A 22,703-nucleotide genomic window follows, 5' to 3' on the forward strand; every position below is an offset into this window, starting at 1 on the left:
CTCTGAACAACGCAGACCCAGCCTCCTTTTTACGATGTTTGGTCCATTAGGACGTTACCAGACGCATCTTTCTGTGCTAACAACCACACGATGCACATTAGACAAGTCACAACAGGTCACGTTTAATACTCCAAACTTGTCTGGAGTAATTCGCATACGGCAGACATTTCTGCACATTTGCAGAATTACATGTCTATGGGAAAGGAACCATGTGTATTGCATTACAAGGGGTGCTTGGTCGTGTGTGGATGCAGGTTGGCAGAGCCACTGATTAATCAGAATATTTTTTTATCCTGGAGAAATCCGATGAGCTATGAAGCTCTTTTCACATATGTCCAGTAGGGGCAGGTCAGCGAGGTTTGTACAAAAACGATATGAGAGGCAAGATGTAGAAAATGTAAGCATGTTGCTAAAAATACAAAGTACATTCCTGCCGATTTGTCAACAGATGCAAGCTTTGGCAAGCCAGCAACACAACAACAACAGCACCAGACCACGACAAGACAACGCACAGTCCCTCAATTACATTGCAAATTAAAATCGAGCGTTCAATGCGCGATATTTGAAACAACGTTACTAAATGGCAATATTCCCCTCGAATACCGAATGAACGAGGCTAAGACGCTTGCAGTAATGTTCAAATATGTGTAGTAAGTAGAGGAGGAGACGATGTCGAAGTTGAGACACACTGTTTATTAACTCCGGGACAGATACAATAGTTGAAGGGGTATCGGCCCCTTCACCCGTACTATGGGAAACCCACCCTAGTACTAAGCCCTCTGTCCTGTCCCCCAGTCCTCCTCTACTGGGCTACGGGAGGCTGACTGATCTGGCCCTGGCAAGCACAGATCTCGGCACCAGCTAACCAGCCTTGCCCTGATAAGGGCAGCGGTCTGGAAGCTCTTGGGCCGCGCCACTGGCTTACCCGGCTCGGCCCTTATAAGGACGGCGAGACCGGGGAGTCCCAGGGCCTAATCTCCGAGTCTTGGATCTTCACTGGTCAGCTTCGTGTCGAACTGAACTCGAGCTCTTTGGGTTCCACCTTTTATAGGGATCGCCTCCGAGGGCTGGGGGCGTGGGCAATAACTGATGCGGACGTCGGTGTGACCCCCCGTGTATGTGAGTGCCGACAGCCCTGTGTTTGTTGTCCGCCGTTTCTCCCGTAATAACCCCTACATCACCCCCCCCTGTACAGCTCGCAGGCGTCCCGGCTGCAACAATCCCTCAACCCCCAAGAATAAAGATTAACACCGTCAATACACGTGTGCCTCGTAACAGTAACAATAACAAGAACAAGCGTAACATCAACCGATGGTTCCCTAAAAAAAAAAACCCCACCCGGAACCGCAACACATATACAGAACGGTATAACAGCACATGCAATCAGCATATCGCGATCACACGCGTACATTGAAGCACAATAGCAAGCAAATCTGCAGGCGACCAACACACCATCAATCCCGTCGTAACTTTTCAACCACAACACAGTTATTCCCTCTCATGCAACGACCGCATCGCACACAGCACCTCGCAGCACAATACAGCCCAAAAAAAACATTTTTTTTTTTTTTTTTTCAATTAAGCCCATCGCGCACGGTGACCCTCGAGATGGTACAGCACAGGATACCCGACGCTCCCACGTTAATAATTAACTTTACCATCAAGATAACAACTCCACGCAGCAGCGCACACACTCCCTTTGAAACTCAGCAACCACAGCAGACTCTCCGTCCATTCCCAACACACGCACACACTTACATGGACAGCAAGCAACAAGCAGATAGCGTGGTCATCGTTATTACACACACATACAACCATTAAAAAAAAACATATATACAATGAGCGGGTTCCGCAGCAACGGAACACGCGCGGAAAGCTAATCATAACAACCGGCGCGTTTTGGCGCGAGTCCGTGCAGCGGGCCCGTCACAAGGGGCCGGCTTGGTAGAGTCGGTGGCAGGTGTCGCATCAGCAGGTGCCTGGTCGTCCGGTTTCCCGGACGTGCCAGCGCCGCCCCCCACGGGGGAGGCTGGCAGCCAAGAGGGCTTCAGTCCTGGGGCTCCTGAAGACGGGACAGTCATTAGTGGATCAGAGGCTGGCATCGATCCCGCCCCCCCGGAGTCAGAGGACTCCCCACATGTTCGGCCATTTACGTGGGAGGAAGCGTGCGGAGCAAAACATGGCTTTAACCGTGAAGGGTGCACAAACCACCGACGCTTCCCCCACTTAATGCGCACACATTGAGGCCGCACAACCTGCACAATTTCAACGGGGCCCCTCCATGGTCGCAACAACTTAGCCGAGGTGGCCAATGGCACCTGGGGGCAGTGCAACCATGCTCGGTCGCCCGGGTGCCATTCGTGCGTGTGAGTCCGGCGCGACCGCAATCTCTCGTTTTGTTTCTGGCGAGAGTCAGAGTTTTGCATGGCCGCCTGCCGTGCCTCCGCCAAGCGAAGGATGTTAAATTTAACATGGTCGGCGATTTTCGACTTAGCATGAGGCGCGGCAATCGTCAGCTGAGTCGCGACAGGCGGGTCAACCTCGCGACCATACATCAAAAAAAATGGCGAGAACCCGGTCGCCGCGTGAGGAGCCATCCTGTATGCCGCCAGGACTCCCCCGATCCGTAGATCCCAATCGTTTTGGGACTCAGATACCTGGTGGGATAGCATGGACGTAAGAGTCCTATGCAAGCGTTCCACCATCCCATCCGTTTGTGGATGGTAAGGCGAGGTACGAACTTTCTTTGTACCCAGAAGGCCACATACCTCGTGTAAAAGGGTACTAGTGAAATTCTTTCCCTGATCGGTCAACAACCATTCCGGAGTGCCCTTGTCGAGGACGTAGCCCTGAACAAAAGCCTCCGCAACGGCCGCTGCGGACTGGTTGGCGAGGGGCCAAGCCATTGGCCATCGCGTGAAATATTCCACGCCAACCAGCAGGTACTTATTACCCCTCGGCGTGGAAGGAAACGGTCCCAAAATATCAAGGGCGACCAGCTCGTTAACCCGGGTGACCGAAATGGACTGGAGCGGTGGACTGGCTCCCTTCGCCGGCGGCTTCCGTTGTGCACACTGGGTACAGGACCGCAGCAGATCGTCCACGTCTCTTGCCATGCCCGGCCAAAAGTAGTTAAGCTGGAGCATGGCAAGTGTTTTGAGGGTACCCAGGTGCAGGAGCCGTTCATGAGCAGCCCATACAGCCCTACCCCTCAACGTGGAAGGCACCACCAGCCTGTGACGGCGGATCGTCCCGTCCCAATGCATGAGTAAGCCCTGGCACCACCCCCATGAGTCAACGCCCGACTTCCCTTGACCTGATCCTTCCGCGCGACGTCGTAGCGCCAGGAGGGTCGCATCCTCCATTTGGAGGCGACCCCACTCAGCACTCGACAAGCCAAGTAGGGAATCACTCCCACCCTCCGAAATAGGACCAGCGTCCGAAGGAGTATCAACTGCGGCCGCAAGAACCCGATCCTGGCCGTCACTTGCCGATTTGCAACGGCCCGAACCCAAGAAACAAGTGCAATCCGGGGCGATTGGCAGGCGTGATAGGGCATCGGCATTGGTGTGGCGAATCCCCTTCCGGTAAGTTGTCTCAAAATCGAAATCCTGCATGATCTCGAGCCATCGGGACAACTGCCCCGATGGCTGGTTAATTCGTAGGGCATACTGCAACGCTGCATGATCTGTACGGACGGTGAAATGCCGGCCGTACAGATATGGCCGGTACTGTTGGATAAAGAACACGATAGCCAACAGTTCGCGGTGGGTGACGCAGTACCGCTGCTCGGCCGGGGACAGTACTCTACTACCATAAGCCACAACGCGCTCCACGCCATCCACAATTTGTGACAGCACGCCTCCAATCCCGGTATTGCTTGCGTCCGTGTCGAGCACGAACGGCATGGAAAAATCGGGGTAGCTTAACGGCGGGGCCCCCACCAGGGCATCCCGAAGAGAGACAAAAGCGGCGTTCTCCACCGGCCCCCAATGAAATTTGACCCCTTTTGACGTCAAGGCATGTAGTGGCTTAGCGATGGGAGCAAAGTCCGCAACAAACCGGCGGTAATATGAAGCAAAGCCGATGAAGCTTCTAACCTCCCCCACCGAGGTGGGAATAGGCCAGGAGCTGACACAACGCGTTTTGGCGGGATCGGTTGAGATACCTGACCGGCCGACGATGTGACCCAAATATTTAACAGATTCGCGCAGCAAATGGCACTTTTGTGGCTTGAATTTCAAATTAGCAGCGCGCATCTTGAGAAAGACGGCCCGAAGCCTATCAAGGTGTTCCTCGAACGTCTTACTGAATACGATAACGTCATCCAGGTAAATCAAACACACCTCCCATTGCAAGCCAGCGAGGACCAATTCCATCAGGCGCTGGAACGTCGCGGGAGCAGAGTGTAATCCCATGGGTAAGCGATTGAATTGGAAGAGGCCGTGCGGCGTTCGGAAAGCTGTTTTGGGCCTAGATTCGTCGTCCAAGGGAAGTTGCCAAAATCCTGAGAGCAAATCCAAAGTGGAAAAGAATCGCGATCCCGCGAGGGCATCCAGCGATTCGTCCATTTGAGGAAGCGGATAAGCATCGGCCACCGAGATCTTATTTAATCGCCGGAAATCAACGCAGAACCTTAGGGACCCGTCGTGCTTTTTAACCAACACTATGGGTGCACCCCAAGGGCTGGTCGAGGGAGAAATGATGTCCGATTTCAACATGTCATCTACAGCCGATTTGACCTGATCCTTTTCGGCGGGACTTAACCGAAAAGGATTTTGGCGGATGGGAGCGTTGTCACCGGTGTCAATATGGTGGCGTAGCAATTTGGTACATCCGATATCGTATTTGTGTTTACTGAAGACGTCGGAAAATTCTCGCAATAAGGCGCGTAATCTAGCACGTTGTGCGTCGGACAGGTCAGGTGACTCAGCACACAACGCATCCAGCCAACCCTCGTCAGCGTCTGAGGCTAATCGCGTTTGAGAATCGGTGGCCACCTGGCCAATGATCGGCGTTTCCGCAGGTACCGGAACCGCATGTGCGAACACGGTACCTTGCGAAACCACTGCCGTCCGTGTCCCGACATTGAGGACCGCGATAAACGGGTCCCCATCCCCTTTAACAATAGTCTGGGCCGTCACCAGATCTGGCCCACTCACCCCGGCTCTAGATGGTCCCAAAATAACGCCCCGGTCAGAGACCCCTTTATCGAACGGTCGACGCAAGCGCAGGGGTACCAACATCTGTGCCCCAGGGGGTACACGCACCGTCCGAGCAACAAGCGCCTGTACCGTAGCACAGGCAACACGCAAGGCAGGGGTGGCAGGTAGGAACGTCATACGTCGGCCCGATGGAAGCTCGATGCATTGCTGGTCAATCAGAATTTTGATGGGCAATTTGGCCAAAAAGTCTGTCCCCAACAGGCACGGAATAGCCAGCGAGGAGGAGACGAACACCGGGCCAGATAGTTTAATGTCCCCTATCGAAATTTGCGCTCGAATTTGACCGATAATACCCAACGAGCCCCCATTCGCAGCGTAAAACGGTATATCGACAGGGAGCAACGGGCGACTCTGAACGGGCAGGATATTATAAATCAAATCTGAAATGATAGTTGCCGAAGCTCCCGTATCGACCAATAGCCGTACCTCCACCCCGTCAATATGCCCCGCGACAACGGACGACCCCGCCGATGCAGCCACAACTCGGTGAGCCAACTCGGACCATTGGCCCGGTTGGAGCGCCCTCCCCGACATGCCGCGACCCGACGCACCAGCACCCAAACCCCGAGAATCGTGTGTCGGACCTTGTGATAGGAAAGTGGGTGTGTGTGCAGGCCGAACATGTGGGGTGCCATGACTTGCCCGAGGATGTTGCGAAGGCTTGTGAGGAGGGCCGTCCGCAGCTCCAGGTCTCGCACCGCGCTGTCGAGGAGCCCGGCATCCGGACGCCACGTGGCCCCGGAGGCCACAATTATAGCAGACGACGAGCGTTCCAGAGGACTTGGGCTGGTCTCGGTGGCTCGGAACGTCCCGAGCCGGTCGCTCGGCAGATCGCCATCCTGCAGAACGATCCGCAGCGAAGGCTCCCTCCATTCCGGAAGAGGTCGCCGCCACGGTGTGTCGTGCATCTGCTTTGTTCGCCTTCCTCCGCTGGGAGATGAGATTGGCGTGAATGTGCCTTGCAGCCCGCAGTGATGACATATCCGCATCGTCCTGCGCTAAGATGGTGAAGTTCAAATCGTCAGCCAGCAGCAAAATTTTCTCGGCCACCATCGCATCGATCCCCTCTTCATCCATACGCGGGAAAGCGTCCTTCGCCAATGACAGCAGGGCCGTGCGATAAGCGAGTGGCGATTCCTTGTCACCCTTCTGCCGTTCATAGAAGAGCTGGCGACAATCGGAGGGCGGCCCATAAACGGTGGCCAGCAGCTGCAGCGCCGACTGAATGGTGGAGCGAGCCGACTTGGGTGCAGCAGTGAGGGTGCCCAGGGCGTCGCCGTCCAGTAACGCCGGGAGAGCACACAGCGCCTCGTTGTCCGACCAGCCTGCCATCTCTTGGTGGGCCAAGAACCGGCGCTGGAACCCCCCCCCAATCGCCGTCGCTTGCAACAAATACCTGCAGGGCCGGCAGGCGTTGCTGGAATGTCGGCTCCGTCTCCGATCCTCTTGCAGCATCCGTAGCGCGTCCCCGTACTGTATGAGTAATGACGGACTCTAATGGGTGTCGCGCCGTCAGTGACGTGTTGGTCAGGGCTTGGTCGGTGCTGGCGTCCGCTGGTGGTGACGTTGCAACCCCTGATAGGCCGCCACCGCGACCCGCCTCCGCCGATGACGTGGCGGCTGCTGGCTGGGCACCGTCCCCCGCGTGACGAGCTGGGACTCCTCCCTCCGCCCCTACTGTCTTCGTGGCGGGAATTTCGAGTCGCCCCGCTGTTGTAAAGGCGGGAGTTTCTGGCGGGCGTTGTCCATCTTCCCGCCGCGTCGCTCCTCCCGGCCCCAGGCGAGTTATTTGTTCCAGCATAGCGGCCGCTGCATATGTAATAAAGGACTCGACCACGATGTCTGGCTTGGTGTCCTTTATTCGGTTCTTCTCTCTTAACCCGCACGGCTGTCCTTCTATAAGACTCTATACTGACACTGATACTGCTCTCCTGCAGTTTCTCCCCTCGTCGTTCTCTCAGCCTCTCTCTCCTCTCGTCGCTCTCGTAGCCTCTTCCTCACACACAGCCTCGCCGGCTGTGTTCCCCGCAGCTCCTCGTCCGCCTTCTCTCCAGCCGCCCCACCGCTGTCTTCTCTCGCAGCTCCGCTGGCTGCCCCCTTAGCTGGCCACCGCTGGCCGCCGCTGCCACCCCTTGGCTTTGCCCACGTGGCCTTACTCTGGTCCAGTCCCACTCGTTCTGCCTTCCTCTTCCGGTCTCCTCCCTTAAGAACCTTAACCTTTCCTCCCACGTCACCTAACTCCACCTCTCCGTGACGTCACATCCGGGAGGTCGCCCGCGCCCGCATTACACCACCCTCCCCCGTGGAGAAAACCCAGCCGACCTCGGCTGAACAACACCAACAGTAATGCGGGCGAACCCGAGCGTAACACACCAAAGGACACCAAGCATGCAATATAACAGTAAGAACAATCAACACAACTCAACAATCAATAACGTAGCAGAAGCAGGCAATAAATACACAGTAAGAACAATACAACATAACAATCAACGAAACACAAGGGATTTAGAGCGTGTGCGGGTCGCCGGCCCGTCCCGGACGGTCGGCGGCCCATCCGCGGAACGGGAACGTGATTGAGGTTGAGGAGCGACAGGGTGAAATCCCCCTGTCGCTGTTGGAAGTCCACCAACGTCCCGTGTCCTTGAAGGATCAGTCTTGGGCTTGTCCCGCGGATGCGTCTGCAGCGGGGTCGGAAGGGCTGCAGGGCTCGAAGGACCCGCAGATCTGGCAGGCACCCTCCGAGCAGAGCGCCTCGTCCCCTCCGGTGTCAAGGCCGGCCTGCCTGGAACAGGTACGACAGGCGCTCTAGCAAGATCAATGGACGCAGGCGGGGGAGAGTCGGCAGCAACAGACCCCGGCAAGGCAACATTGGGAGATGATGCATCATGTAGGGGAGCAACATACGGTTTCAAGCGCGACGTGTGAACAAACCAGCGGCGAGAACCAATTTGAACACGCGCCGACTGAGGATTAGGAACCTCAATGAGGCGGACAGGCCCTCGCCAAGGTTTGTGAAATTTGGGAGAGGTACCCGGCCGCACCTGCGGGCAATGGAGCCAGGCCAGGTCCCCAACCTTCCAGGGGCACTCCCCTTTGGAACGCCGTGCGTACCTCTCATTTCGGGCCTGAGCTTTGGCCGTAGCCACACGGGCACTCTCCCGCGCCTCCGAGACCCGGCGAACAGTGTCCCGAATGTAGTCAGGAAGCGGTTTACAAGGTCCCCTCACACCGGTTCCCATCTGCACATCCATTGGCGGCACGTTTTCCCGACCATACATAAGGTAAAATGGCGAATAACCCGTAGCCGCATGAGGAGTCATCCTGTACGCCGAAAGCACCCCCGGGATGTGCAGGTCCCAATCCGATTGTTGCTCACTCACCGTGTGGCACAGCATGGCAGACAATGTCCGGTTTAGCCGCTCAACCATACCATCCGTTTGCGGATGGTATGGGGATGTCCGGACCTTCTTAGTCCCTAGGCCCGCGCATACTTCCGCCAATAATTTCGAAGAAAAATTTCGGCCCTGATCCGTAAGGAGTCTCTCCGGCGCACCCTTGTCCATAACATATCCGAACAAAAAGGCGTCGGTAATGGCCGCGGCCGATTGATCGGGCAACGGCCAGGCCATCGGCCAACGGGAGAGGTACTCAACCCCGACCAGCAAATATTTATTACCCCTCGCCGAAGGTGGGAAAGGTCCCAAAATGTCCAGTGCCACCAATTCATTGACCCGAGACACCCGAATTGACTGTAAGGGTGGCACATAAGGATGTTTAGGAGGCTTACGCCGGGCACAGTCAGGGCACGCGCGGACGTGCCCCACGACATCCGTCGACATGCCGTGCCAAAAATAATGACGTTGCAACGTCAACAAGGTCTTCTGCACACCCAGATGTAACAGCGCGTCACAATGGAGAGTTCTAATCAACTCGTATCGGAGGGACGCAGGCACCACTAGACGCCAGTGTTCCTGGAGACTTTCCCTCCACATAAGCAGACCATCTCGGACCGCGGTTTCCGGCGCACCCTCCGTAACCGGACCCCCAACCTCCACTTTGGATCGCTTCCGCAAGGACACTAACGACTCATCCATCATTTGCTCCCTTATCCAAACAGACCGTGGCAGATTCAAAACCCCATCAGTCGGCCCCGGTTCCACAGTAGCATCCGACTTCTCCACAGCCAATACCACCGGCTGAGGGGGGGGTAGGCTGGGCGCACATCTCTGCGTCCCCGACGCACATTTGCAAGGGGAGCGCTGCGGCAACCTAGAAAGTGCGTCTGCGTTCGCATGGCGCACCCCTTTACGATGGTGAATTTGAAATGAAAATTCTTGCAGCGTGTCCAACCAACGCGACAGCTGGCCGGAAGGTTGATCCATTTTAAGGGCATATTGCAAGGCCGCATGATCCGTACGTACGATAAAGGAACGGCCGTACAGGTACGGTCGAAACTGACGTAGGAAAAAAACAACGGCTAAGAGTTCCCTGCGAGTGACACAGTAGCGTGTTTCCGCGGGCGACAGGACCCGGCTACCATACGCAACGACGCGCTCTACGCCCCCTTTAGACTGAGACAACACCGCGCCAATACCTGTGTCGCTCGCATCCGTATCAAGAATGAACGGTTGATTGAAATCCGGATAATCCAATGTTGGGGCGGTAGCCAACAGATTACGCAGACTCTGAAAGGCCGCCTCTTCCGGCGGTCCCCACGCAAACTTACGTCCCTTACCCGTAAGGAGGTGCAAGGGCCTCGCGATGGTCGCAAAATTCGGTACAAATCTTCGATAATACGAGGCAAATCCCAGAAAGCGACGTACATCCCCCACGGTGACCGGAGTCGGCCAATCTCGGACGCACGCCGTTTTTTCCGGGTCCGTAGACACCCCCTCAGCACTCACGATGTGCCCCAAATAACGGACGGACCGTTGCAGTAGGTGACATTTCTTTGGTTTAAATTTCAAGTTCGCGGAGCGCATCCTCGCGAACACCGTCTCCAGCCGCCTTAAATGTTCATCAAATGTGCGGCTGAAGACGATGATATCGTCCAAATATATGAGACATGTCTCCCACTGCAACCCCGTCAAAACGAGTTCCATGAGCCTTTGAAATGTGGCAGGGGCCGCATTCAGCCCCATCGGAAGGCAGTTAAATTGAAACAACCCCTGCGGCGTACGGAATGCGGTCTTCTCCCGTGAGGGCTCGTCAAGGGGAAGCTGCCAAAATCCCGAAGAGAGGTCCAGTGTAGAGAAATACTTAGCCCCCGACAATGCGTCGAGGGAGTCGTCCATACGCGGCAGGGGATACGCATCTGCCACCGATATCTTATTCAATTTTCGAAAGTCAACACAGAATCGCAATTTGCCATCCTTTTTCTTAACCAAAACCACAGGCGCGCCCCATGGGCTGTTCGACGGCGATATAATATCCGCAGCCAACATATCCTCCACTGCCCCCCGAACGTGTTCTCGCTCGGCCGGACTCATTCGGTGCGAATTCAACCGAATAGGGGCAGCGTCGCCTGTAGCAATGTGATGGTGAAGCAATGAGGTGCGTCCCAAATCCAAATCATTGGAGCTAAACACATCGGAATACGTCAATAACAATTTATGAAGCGCACCCCGTTGATCCACAGACAGGGAAGAATTTCCGTCACATAAGCTAGCAATCCAGCGGTCATCCGAAGCCACAGGCTCGGAAACACCAGCAACCACTCCCTGGCTATGCGAACAATCGTGAGCCGTAAATGCCGTGGTGGCATGTGCCACAACCGTGCCGGCTGGGACACAGACATTTTCCGTACCCGCATTGAGCACCTGCAAAAACGGTAATTGATCTGGCCGGACGATGGTCTGCGCTCCGACCAGCGCCGATCCGGCCGTTATCGAGGCTGAAGGTGACAACAAGATCCCAACCGCTCCCAGCCGACCAGGCAGGGGCTTCCGATACCGCAGGGGAATAAGCATCTGTGAACCAGGTGGAATATCAACAGATGCCACGGATAGCGCCTGCACTTGTACGGCCGAAGCAGGTCGCCCCCAGGGCGACGGCAGAAACGAAATTTGACGGCCACCCGGCAGTTCAATACAATTCTCATTAATTTTGATCAAAATAGGCATCTTAGCCAGAAAATCAGTGCCCAATAAACAGGGAACTGCCAAGGATCTTGAAATCAACACAACGCCCGAGGCCGACACATCCCCAATAGATATTTTAGCGTCCACCTGGCCCACGATGCCCATACTACCCCCGTTCGCAGCGACGCACGACCCGTAAACCGGACGCACGGCCCCGGGTGGGATGCCTAACAGATGAAAAATGACATCCGAAATAATAGTCGCGGACGCCCCGGAATCGACCAAAATGCGCACGTCCACCCCTTGTATAGACCCCGGCACGGTGGACGAACCCGTAGCGGCCGCAACAACCCTCCGTGCCAATTTGCGCCACTGCGTCACAGAGCGACAAGGCCCCGTCGAAGGTCCCTCTTTAACAACAACACTATGACCGCACAACGAAGGTGATGGGTGAGGTGTAAAGCCTTGCCGGGTGTCTGGTGCGTGCCGACTTGCCTGTTTCGGTGGATCCTTGGGCGGCTTGGCCGGTAATGAGGCCTCCTGTTGTGGCGGACCCGGGATGCGGGCCCAGCAGTCCTTCGCGTAGTGGCCCTTCCGTCCGCAGCGGAAGCAATCGGCGTCGTTGCGCCGAAGCGCAGGCCTTGCATCGCGCCGCCCGCGTATCGGCGGTGCAGCACGAGAGGCCGGTCCACCGCGGCCTGACCATGGCACCGAGGCGGCCGTCAGCTCCTGAGGGCCCCGCTCATCCGGCACGTATACCGACTTCGTAGGGTCCCAACCCAGAGCGCCACCCTCCGCGACGGGCCCCCCTGTCCACGCCGTGACCTGTTTCCATCGTCGTAGGTTGAATTGTGCATCCAGACATTTCGCCGCCGCCCGGGAGGTGAGCTTCTCATGCCCGCACACCGGCATGGGAATCCCAAGATCCCGCGACAGCTCGAGCATCTTGCCCAAGATGAGAGGCTCGAGCAGGTCAGGTGTTGTATCTGGATACGCGGCCATAGCCAAATCAAGCACTGCACCCCTGTACGCCACAGGCGACTCCTCGGGCGCTCGTTGTCGTTGAGCGAATCGCCGATGCGCGTCGTCAGGTGGCTCGTAGGCGTCGGCCATTTCTTGAAAAACTCCATATAATGTCCTCTTCTTCTCGGCCTTAATGGAGCGAAAAAAACGAACAGATTCGTCGTCCAGAAGAGTCGGCAACACTTCCAAGGCCTCAGCATCGGTCCATCTCGCAGAACGGACCGCCGCTAAAAATCTGCAGGCGAAAGCGCTCCAGTCGCCCCCAATGGCGAATTCCTTGACCGTGGTGAGATGGCGACTCCGACTTCGCTTCACTCCGCCCTCCGCCGATGGTTCCTCCGGAGGCAAATTCAAAATGGCGTCGAATCGCGGCGTGGTCAAGATGGCGGATTCCCGCCGCGGCACGCGCAAGATGGCGGCCTCCTGCCGCGTGGCCCATGGCGCCGGGAGTGAAGAACCCGTGGCGGCCTGTGGAGCACTCTCCGCTCTCTCCGTCGCCGTGCTTGGGGTGACGAGATGACACAATTGGCCCAGGGCGTCCTTGAGAGTCTCCAGTTGCTCAGCCACCTGCAGCCATCGCCGATCAGCGTCTGATGGTGTCGGCGGCCCTGACACTGTGGCTACATCTTCCACTCCCGTCCCCGCACTCGTTTCAGCAGGGCTCTCCTCCACCACCCTGGCAGGATCCATGTTTGGAGGGAAGTCTTCGTCTTCGGACGAAGAAGCCGATGCCGGCGCTGGAACATTTTTCTTTCTCACTTGTTTCGACATGCCGTTGCACTTCCGACACCAATGTAATAAAGGACTCGACCACGATGTCTGGCTTGGTGTCCTTTATTCGGTTCTTCTCTCTTAACCCGCACGGCTGTCCTTCTATAAGACTCTATACTGACACTGATACTGCTCTCCTGCAGTTTCTCCCCTCGTCGTTCTCTCAGCCTCTCTCTCCTCTCGTCGCTCTCGTAGCCTCTTCCTCACACACAGCCTCGCCGGCTGTGTTCCCCGCAGCTCCTCGTCCGCCTTCTCTCCAGCCGCCCCACCGCTGTCTTCTCTCGCAGCTCCGCTGGCTGCCCCCTTAGCTGGCCACCGCTGGCCGCCGCTGCCACCCCTTGGCTTTGCCCACGTGGCCTTACTCTGGTCCAGTCCCACTCGTTCTGCCTTCCTCTTCCGGTCTCCTCCCTTAAGAACCTTAACCTTTCCTCCCACGTCACCTAACTCCACCTCTCCGTGACGTCACATCCGGGAGGTCGCCCGCGCCCGCATTACACATACAAGAGCTCCGCCAGCCGCGAGTGAGCCAACGCCAACTCGTCAGTCGACGTCCCGGCCCTCTCCGACGACCCCGCCGATGTCGGAGCTGGCAGCTGTTGTGCAGGTACGTCGGCGGCGATGTCTTGCACTGCCCCTCCCTCGTCGTCATCCTCTCCTGGGTCTTGGGCACGAGTCTTCCGTCTCGTATCCATGCTTGGACCACTTCCAACACCAGATGTAGTAAGTAGAGGAGGAGACGATGTCGAAGTTGAGACACACTGTTTATTAACTCCGGGACAGATACAATAGTTGAAGGGGTATCGGCCCCTTCACCCGTACTATGGGAAACCCACCCTAGTACTAAGCCCTCTGTCCTGTCCCCCAGTCCTCCTCTACTGGGCTACGGGAAGCTGACTGATCTGGCCCTGGCAAGCACAGATCTCGGCACCAGCTAACCAGCCTTGCCCTGATAAGGGCAGCGGTCTGGAAGCTCTTGGGCCGCGCCACTGGCTTACCCGGCTCGGCCCTTATAAGGACGGCGAGACCGGGGAGTCCCAGGGCCTAATCTCCGAGTCTTGGATCTTCACTGGTCAGCTTCGTGTCGAACTGAACTCGAGCTCTTTGGGTTCCACCTTTTATAGGGATCGCCTCCGAGGGCTGGGGGCGTGGGCAATAACTGATGCGGACGTCGGTGTGACCCCCCGTGTATGTGAGTGCCGACAGCCCTGTGTTTGTTGTCCGCCGTTTCTCCCGTAATAACCCCTACATATGCATCGCAAGCCATTCAGAAGTGGAAGGCCTCACGTGACCACAAGGCACCACGGTAGCGAGATGTTAATAACCTCGCCTGGTACACAGGAGGTCGTGGGTTCCATCCCAACCCTGACGCATGCTGTATATTTTGAGGTTGCATGTCTCTCCCCATTAGTGATGGGGCTGGAGGAGGTGTGGTGGATATGACGATGTGGAAGCTGTGTCAGTGATTAGGTGTGTGCTTGAAGAGAAGATTACATGGGGAGCGGTGCCGAAGTGGTTAGCGCACTGTGCGACGGTTGACGAGTATCTGAACCGATATCGGTCCTCTCCTAGGTCTAATCCGCCTTAAAATGAGTATCCGGTTCGGTGAATGGGAAGAGACAAAGGCGGCCGGGCGTGGTGCTGGCCACCCATCCCATCGAGTGCCTTTGCCAGACCTTTTTAGGTGCTCGCTCTCAGCACCAACAGTCTGTTGATGGTTATAGAGGGGGGGTGTTAGAGAGGGGTGTGTGACTGATGGGGGGTGAGTATATTTGTTAGGGCGCCACGGTGGCTGGGAGATGTTAACTACCTCGTCTGGTATACAGGAGGTCGTGGGTTCGATCCCGACCCTGACGCCCGCTGTATATTTGGCTGATATAAATGTCCACGTGACGATAAGCCACTTCGTTGAGCTATCATTTGTGATGGTCAGGTCTCTTCTGAAAAACTGCTTTTATGCTCAGTGGGCTTTACCTGGTAAAATAAAAATCGTTTGTCGTTTAGTAAATAAATGAAGTATATAAGTTCCATACTCTTTGGTTCTTTCGGTAAAGTCACGTAGGTATAAAATAACATAAATCACGGCGTTTCGGCCGCAACACAAGCGTCCATCATCAGGTGGGAAAGCATGGTCTGCTGCTGAGGCAGACTCTTTTAAAAGGTTTGAAATGGGTGTAGCTCAAGGGTTATACAGAAGTGGCAGGGGCTAGTGATGGTAATGTGAGAAATTAGCATGTAACTGTAAGATAGGAGAGCGGCCTCCTAGACGAAGGCACGGAAGTGGCTCTGTTAATGTGAGAGATTAGCATGATGTCAGTGTGAGAAATTAGCATGTAACTAGAAAAGTAGGAGAAGAAGAGCGGCCTCCTCGACGAGGGAGTGCAACCCAACGGGTGTAATCTGCAGGGCCTGTGAGTATGAGAGTGCAATCCAAAAGACATGTGAGCATGAAAGTGCAATCCGAAGGCATGCGAGTGCAATGCAACGGACATGTGAGCATGAGAGATCTAAGAGAAAGACATAGAGAGAGAGACACAGAGAGTCGAAATAACAGCTGATATATGCAGGTTGGATGGAAACATCATAGTCATTTAAGACTTTACCTAGTTATTAATGTCCTTCCAATGGTTGCTCAGTTTGTACCCATCTTCTTGGTTGAAGTTGTGTCTGTGTTTATATATCTGGATGGCTTCATGAACAAATCTCTGAAGGTAGCCGGTAGGTTTGCAGAGTACCTCCGTATTGAAAACATCTATTTCGTGTGAGCCCACAGGGTTAATGATCGGCAACAGCAGAGGTATTGGTCCTACCGTGTTTCAGATCTCCCTTGTGTTCACGGACGCGGTCCGACACATGTCGTTTCGTTTCCCCAATGTAACTGCTGACGCAACCACAGTTCAGTTTGTAGACACCAGGGTAATTGCATGTCAGGAATCACATCTTTTACAGATGGGATTAAATCATGGATTTTTGTGTACTGTATTGAAACAAATTTGGATCTTGTGTTTATTTAAGATTTTGGAAATATTTATGGTAACCCCTGCTATGTATGGTAATGTGATGGTTTTGGTTGGATTCTCAGAAGGTTGTCTCCGTATGGCTGGGGAGACAGCTTTGCGGATTGTACGGTCCCAGAATCCGTTCATCCTGAGGGCTTGGTGTACGTGCTCCAACTCACTGGCTAGGTGGTGCTGGTCGGAGATGCAATGGGCCCTATGGTGTAGTGTTTTGATGAGGGAATTCTTCTGGGCTGGATGGTGGTGGGAGTCAGGCTTTAGATAGGCATCCGTGTGGGTGGCTTTCCTGTAGACCGAATGTCCCAACGAGCCATCAGGTCTCTTCTCAAGCTACCATGCCTGGATGTTTTGATCGAGAAGAGACCCTTACTAAACATCTGTGAAAAAGAGCTTGATAGCGCTTCGGATTTCTCCAGGGTCAATACAGAATTTGATTCTGAGTACAGTGTGCACAGCACCTATACAGCAAGTCCTCGTTTAACGCAGTAGGTTAGTTCCTGAAATGTGCCGCATTAAGAGAAAATTATTTCCCCCATAAATACCCGTATTTTCCCGCATATAACCCGCGGGGTATACCACTTTTTACAAACAAAACAAGACCCTGCGGGGTATATGGAGGTGCGGGCGATCCCAAAAATATTTTACACGTGTGACATGTCATAACTCGTTTAATGTTTTCATGGTAGGACTATCCACTATACAACACTTACCTTTGACTAAAGCACTGCTGAATAAACCACTCACACTAAAATTGCACATGTTATCACGTTTAAAATTATTCGAATTGTTTGTACAATGAAACGACAATGTTTGAAGTGGATGCACTTTGTTTACCGTAATACTTTCAGTGGCTGTAGGGGGGTGCAAAAGTTTCAGCTGAGGCTCTGGATCGCACAATGGAAAGGGCCTTAACAAGCGTCTACCAGACGCGGAATCATAATTGCTGAGTCCCTTCATTGCGGGACTCATTCAGCAGTGGAGTGACATGGGCTTCAGGTATCCACGTGTAGACGGGCAACAAACACTGAGGCCACCTGGCGATAAATGTTTGCCGGTGCACATTGGGACCGGCTCACACGTCACTGGCCCCAGGCAGCCCCCAGCCACTGGTGTGCAACGCAGCGAAGGGAATCTCCCACCAATGAGAACCACGCACAACCCAGGGTGCAGTCCTATAACTTGGACTCGCAAACACAACAAAACCCGTAGCTGTCAACCCACACGGTTTACCCGTATTCTGTTGGGGGAAAGTGAGTTTTCAGGTCCATACGGCACACAGCCGTTTCAAAACGGGCAACATTTGTGTTAAGTCTATTTGTGTGTGCTTCTCCCTTGTGATGGGACTTTGTAGGATGAACGTTGAGATTTATAAGGGGCACGGGGTGACCAACAAGGTCTGAATTGGTCTGTGATAAGGGGTTGCCAGCTATGCAAACCCCACACAATACAAAACGCCAAGCGGCCAGCAACAACAAAAAATAAAACATAACTGTCCAATGAGTAATTAGATCATTAAGATCATAGAAACACGTTCCTTAAATTGAGCAAGTTTATTGTTGCAAGAGTTTGGGAAAACAGGAAGACCGGGTGGGGATTCCAGAGTGGAGCAGTGCAAAATGATAAAGCTGAAAAGAAGAGTGAGGTGACCTGCATGGTGGTGAGCGGGTGGTTGATTAATGGGTGAGTGTTTGAGTAAACGAGTGGAGGAGTGTACAATAGGGTGATTGAGTCAGTGACTGGATGCGTGGGTGACTGGATGAGTGGGTGACTGGATGAGTGGATGAGTGGTTGACTGGATGAGTGGGTGAATGGATGAGTGGGTGAGTGAATGCGTGGGTGATTGAATGGGTGACTGGATGAGTGGGTGACTGGATGAGTGGTTGACTGGATGAGTGGATGATAGGGTGATTTAATTAGTGACGAGATGAGTGTGTGATAGGGTGATTGAGTGAGTGACTAGCTTATTATGTGATTGAATTAGTGACGAGATGAGTGTGTGATAGGGTGATTCAGATGCGTGGGTGACTGGATGAGTGGGTGATAGGATGAGTGAGCGACTGAATGCGTGGGCGACTGGATGAGTGGGTGATAGGATGAGTGGATGACTGGATGCGTGGGTGACTGGATGAGTGTGTGATCAGGTGATTGGATGAGTGACTGGATGAGTGGGTGACCGAGTTGTTTAGTTGAGTGCGTTGTTGTGAACTGCAGTGAGGCGCGGTGGTTGAACGCGGAGTGGATGAGACGAAGCGGTCAAAGTGTCTGGTAGACCGAGTCTCTTAACGTGGGTGGAGGGGGGAATCAACGAGGTGAAGTTCACTGCAACATTCACCACGGTGGTGGTAGTAGTCGCAGCGAAAAAAAGAGTGATACTGGTGCACGTGGAAAGACATTAATTATAGGGCTGAATGAAGGGCGATGCGAGGATTCGAGGTGGTGAGGAGGCGAAGAGGAGGGTAGAGGAGGTGAGGTGGTGAGGAGGTGAGGTGGTGACGTGGCGTAGTGAGGTGAGGTGGCATGGTGAGGAGGTGTAGAGGAGGGTGCCCCGCTCTTGGCGTTGATCTTGGTGAACACGTGTCCGCGCCCCATCTCGTAGCTCTGCCCGGCGCTGATGCAGCCTCCACCGGCCGCAGCGCCCAGCGGCCTCGCCGAGTCCGTGCCCAGCTCCGCTCTGAGCAAGCTCTCCATTGCGTGCCGTCTGCTCGCAGCGACAAACACAACGAACACGTTCCTTCGGAGTGGGCAGGTAGGAACTTGGTTGGACAGCGCATTCGTGCACAACAGCCAGACAACTCATACCTGGTGGGCAGTGGAACCTGTTGTTCCTACCTGTATAAAAGATAACTTGACTTGAGATAGCCAGGCAGCCAGCCAGGTAGCCAGCCCCCTTAACTATCGGCCCCTCCCCCTTGCTTAGGCCCCTCCCATTACCCCCTGCCCCTCAGGCCCCTTTCATTACTCCCCCCTTCCTTAGGCCCCTCCCCTGACCCTCCTCCCTTAGGCACCTCCCCTCTCCGTACCTGGCAGTAGGTCTCCACCAATCAAAGAGCTGTGTGTATTATATATTTATTTATGCACGACAGACAGACAGTCAGACAGACAATAAATCCCTGGTGGGCAGTGTGGAACATTGTTCCTACCTGTATAAACTCCCCCCTTCCCCCCCCACAGAGCTTTATAGCTCTTATCAGAAGCGACCTGGCCACAAATGACAGCTCAACTTAGTGGCTTATCATGTGGACATTTATAGCAGCCAAGTACTCTTCTAAACTCACGTTTCTACATGTGGAGGGGAAAGCCGAAGGACCAGGAGAAGAATCTATGCGACCACGGGGGAAATAAAAATGTACAAATACAGAGCAGGCGTCAGGGTCGTGATGGAACCTGCACGCTGCTGTAGGCCTGGCGAGGTAGTTAACATCTCGCCACCGCGGCGCCCCTGATTAAAAGCTTAGCCGTGTCCAGCAAGGTTATTGACGCACAAAACTCGACTCACGGCACCACAAGTGATGTATTAAACAAATAAAACAACAATAAAGTAGAGAGGCGCTACTTACATTGAACAATGTTGTTGTTAACTTTAAAAGGAGCGCGCTTCTCGGGATTGGAGTCCAGGGTTCGCGTTCTCCTCTGCGATTGGTCAGCGCAGGCGTCACTCAGGGTGAGTCGCCACGCCCCCTTTGTTGTTGCACGCGGCCCCTCCTCAGACTTACGGGTTAGGCCACGCCCCACGGACATGCTCCGCCCACTGTCGGGCAAGCCACGCCCCCACGTGTCAGGCCAAGCTCACCGCAGGGTTACAGCCCCACGTCCACAATATTAATATTTATCTATACACTGGAGGAGGAGGAATCCTATGAGCTATTAAGATTTTTTTTCACAGTTATCTAGTAAGGGCTGGTCAGAACGTTACAAAAACAAGACAAAATAACACCATAGGAGTGCACACAGAAATGTAAACAAATCACTGAAATACTGTATATAAAAATAAAATACAATTTTATTAATCTGATCCTGCGTATCGCCTTCACATTAGCGAGCAGCGTCTATGAAGGCCGGAACGTCACACGACGGGGTGGTGGGTGGACATCACGAGTAGCGATGTCTACACACCGCTACAGGTTCAGATAATCTTCACTGATGGTGTTGGTGACCGTGAGCTGGAATCGATCTCGAGTCGCCGGGTTCGGATGGACAGCCTCCCAGTTTAAGGCCGACTCGTTTACATCTCGCCAAGGATCGCTGCGCTGAACAAAATTGTTCGCGTTGTAATTTGAAGTTTCAAATAACAAATATCACGGGCGCAGGAAGTGTGGATATTTGTAAGTGGGATTTTCTGAAGTTGAGGGCTGTCTGTGCTGTACGACTATGAATGAAAAAAACTGAACTGGAAAGCTCGTGGAAAGATATTAGTGCAGATAAGTCTGTAAGAAGCCGTTTGCAGGCTTTTTGGCACTAAAGACCCGATCTCGCAGTGAATGTGGTGCACATGAAGATGCAGACTGCTCGGAATGCACCTCTATTAAACATCTAACTGTCTTCTTGGTTCTTTCGGTAAAGTCACGTAGAAGGGAAGTAATAAAATAATAAAAATAAAACATAATAAAATAATTATCACGACGTTTCGGCCACAACGCAAGCAGCCGTCCTCAGGTGAAGAACATGAATAAGGTTTTGATGTGGTTTCCTTATTCACCAAAGTTCCTGTACCTGACACCATCGCAATCATTGAAGACTTGGTTCATCAAGGACTGAATGCTGGGGTACCCCCCTGGTGAAACACTGCTTAACCAATACATACTTCACCTGGAATGGAACTTTCTACAAGCAAACTGAGGGCACCCCAATGGGCTCCCCCCTATCTCCGGTTGTAGCCAATATCTTCATGGAGAAATTTGAGACTGACGCCATCCAGACTGCCACTCTACGCCCGACCTTATGGAAGAGGTACGTAGACGACACCTTTGTCATCTGGCCACATGGCCGGCCTGCTCTAGACCAATTTCTCGACCACATCAATTCCATACACCAGCCATCAGATTCACCATGGAAGTCGAAAAAGATGGCAAGCTACCCTTTTTGGATGTCCTAATTAAAAGGAGACCTGATGGTTCAATGAGCCACTCTGTCTACAGGAAAGCCACCCATACGGATGCTTACCTAAAACCGGATTCCCACCACCATCCATCCCAGAAGAATTCCCTCATCAAGACTCTATACCATAGAGCCCAATGCATCTCCGACCATGAACACATTGCCAGTGAACTCAAACACGTACGCCAAGCTTTTGGTTACTCCGACTACACAATCCGCAAGGCCATCACTCCAACCATCAAGAAGGATCCTGTTGAGGAGCCTTTCAAGACCATCACCTTACCCTACATTGCTGGGGTCACAAAAAAGATCTCCAAAATCCTGATTAAACACAAGATCCAGGTCCGATTCAACACAGTACATAAAATCCGTGATCTGGTCCCGTCTGTAAAAGATGTGGTTCCAGACATACAGTACCCTGGCGTCTACAAACTAAGCTGCCTCTGTGGTAGCAGTTACATTGGAGAAACCAAACGACATGTCTCGGACCGCATCCGTGAACATAAAGCAGACCTGAAACACGGTAGGACAAACACCTCAGCCGTGGCAGATCACTGTTACAGTTCAGTGGGCTCACATGACATTGACTTCTCCAAGACAGAGGTTCTCTGCAAGCCATCTGGCTATCATGAAAGATTCGTTCATGAGGCGATCCACATATACAAACACAGAGACAATTTCAACCGAGAAGATGGATTCTGGCTTAGCAATCATTGGAAGGACGTAATAAACCATTTCGGATCTTAACTGATTGTGTTCACGTTTACGGTGACTCTCAGACCGCGTTCCACTCACTGGCATTGTATTCTCCGCAGGGAATGGATTCTTTGCTCTGCTACTCTCCCATTGTCATATTTCGTTGCTGCCTCTTAGTATCTTTCACACGACGGTCAATGGTACAGTGTATAATAACAAATAGTATAACATGTATATGCTTAATACAATGTACAAAGTAATATATAGTATCGTAATTGTATAGTGAATATATAGCAGTGTGATATACATTAGGGTGGGTAGAATAATACATAGTGTAATATAACAATGTATAAGGTATAGGGTGGTGTATAGTAATACAGTATATAATTTAATGTTGGGGTTGTCTATGGCAGCATATAGTACGGGGTGAGACCTGTTTGATGTAAGGGAAAAAAGTTTAGCTGGAAGCATATTATATTTTTTGCGACAGAATTGTAATGTATTACTGTTAGTAGCTCAGCTTATTGGAGAGTATATTTAGTATACTGATGATACTATGAAGTTTATACTTTAGTTTTTTACGTGGTTGTTTGGTTGCTGCAGCTGCATACTATTCACATTCCTTCCCTTTGTTGGTGCTGCCCCTGCCCCCTCCCTTTGATGCTGCTAATCCTGCATAATGCACGGGCATAATGACTTTGAAAACCCCCCGCCCACCTCCCACGCATTTCACAATTAGCACTATTCGCATTCCTGCATTTCCCATAAATATGCTAAATTCCTCTTCGAATGCAAATTAT

Source organism: Lethenteron reissneri, chromosome 3, assembly GCF_015708825.2.
Source record: "Lethenteron reissneri isolate LAM-NWPU_2019-01 chromosome 3, ASM1570882v1, whole genome shotgun sequence".
Lineage (NCBI taxonomy): Eukaryota > Metazoa > Chordata > Hyperoartia > Petromyzontiformes > Petromyzontidae > Lethenteron > Lethenteron reissneri.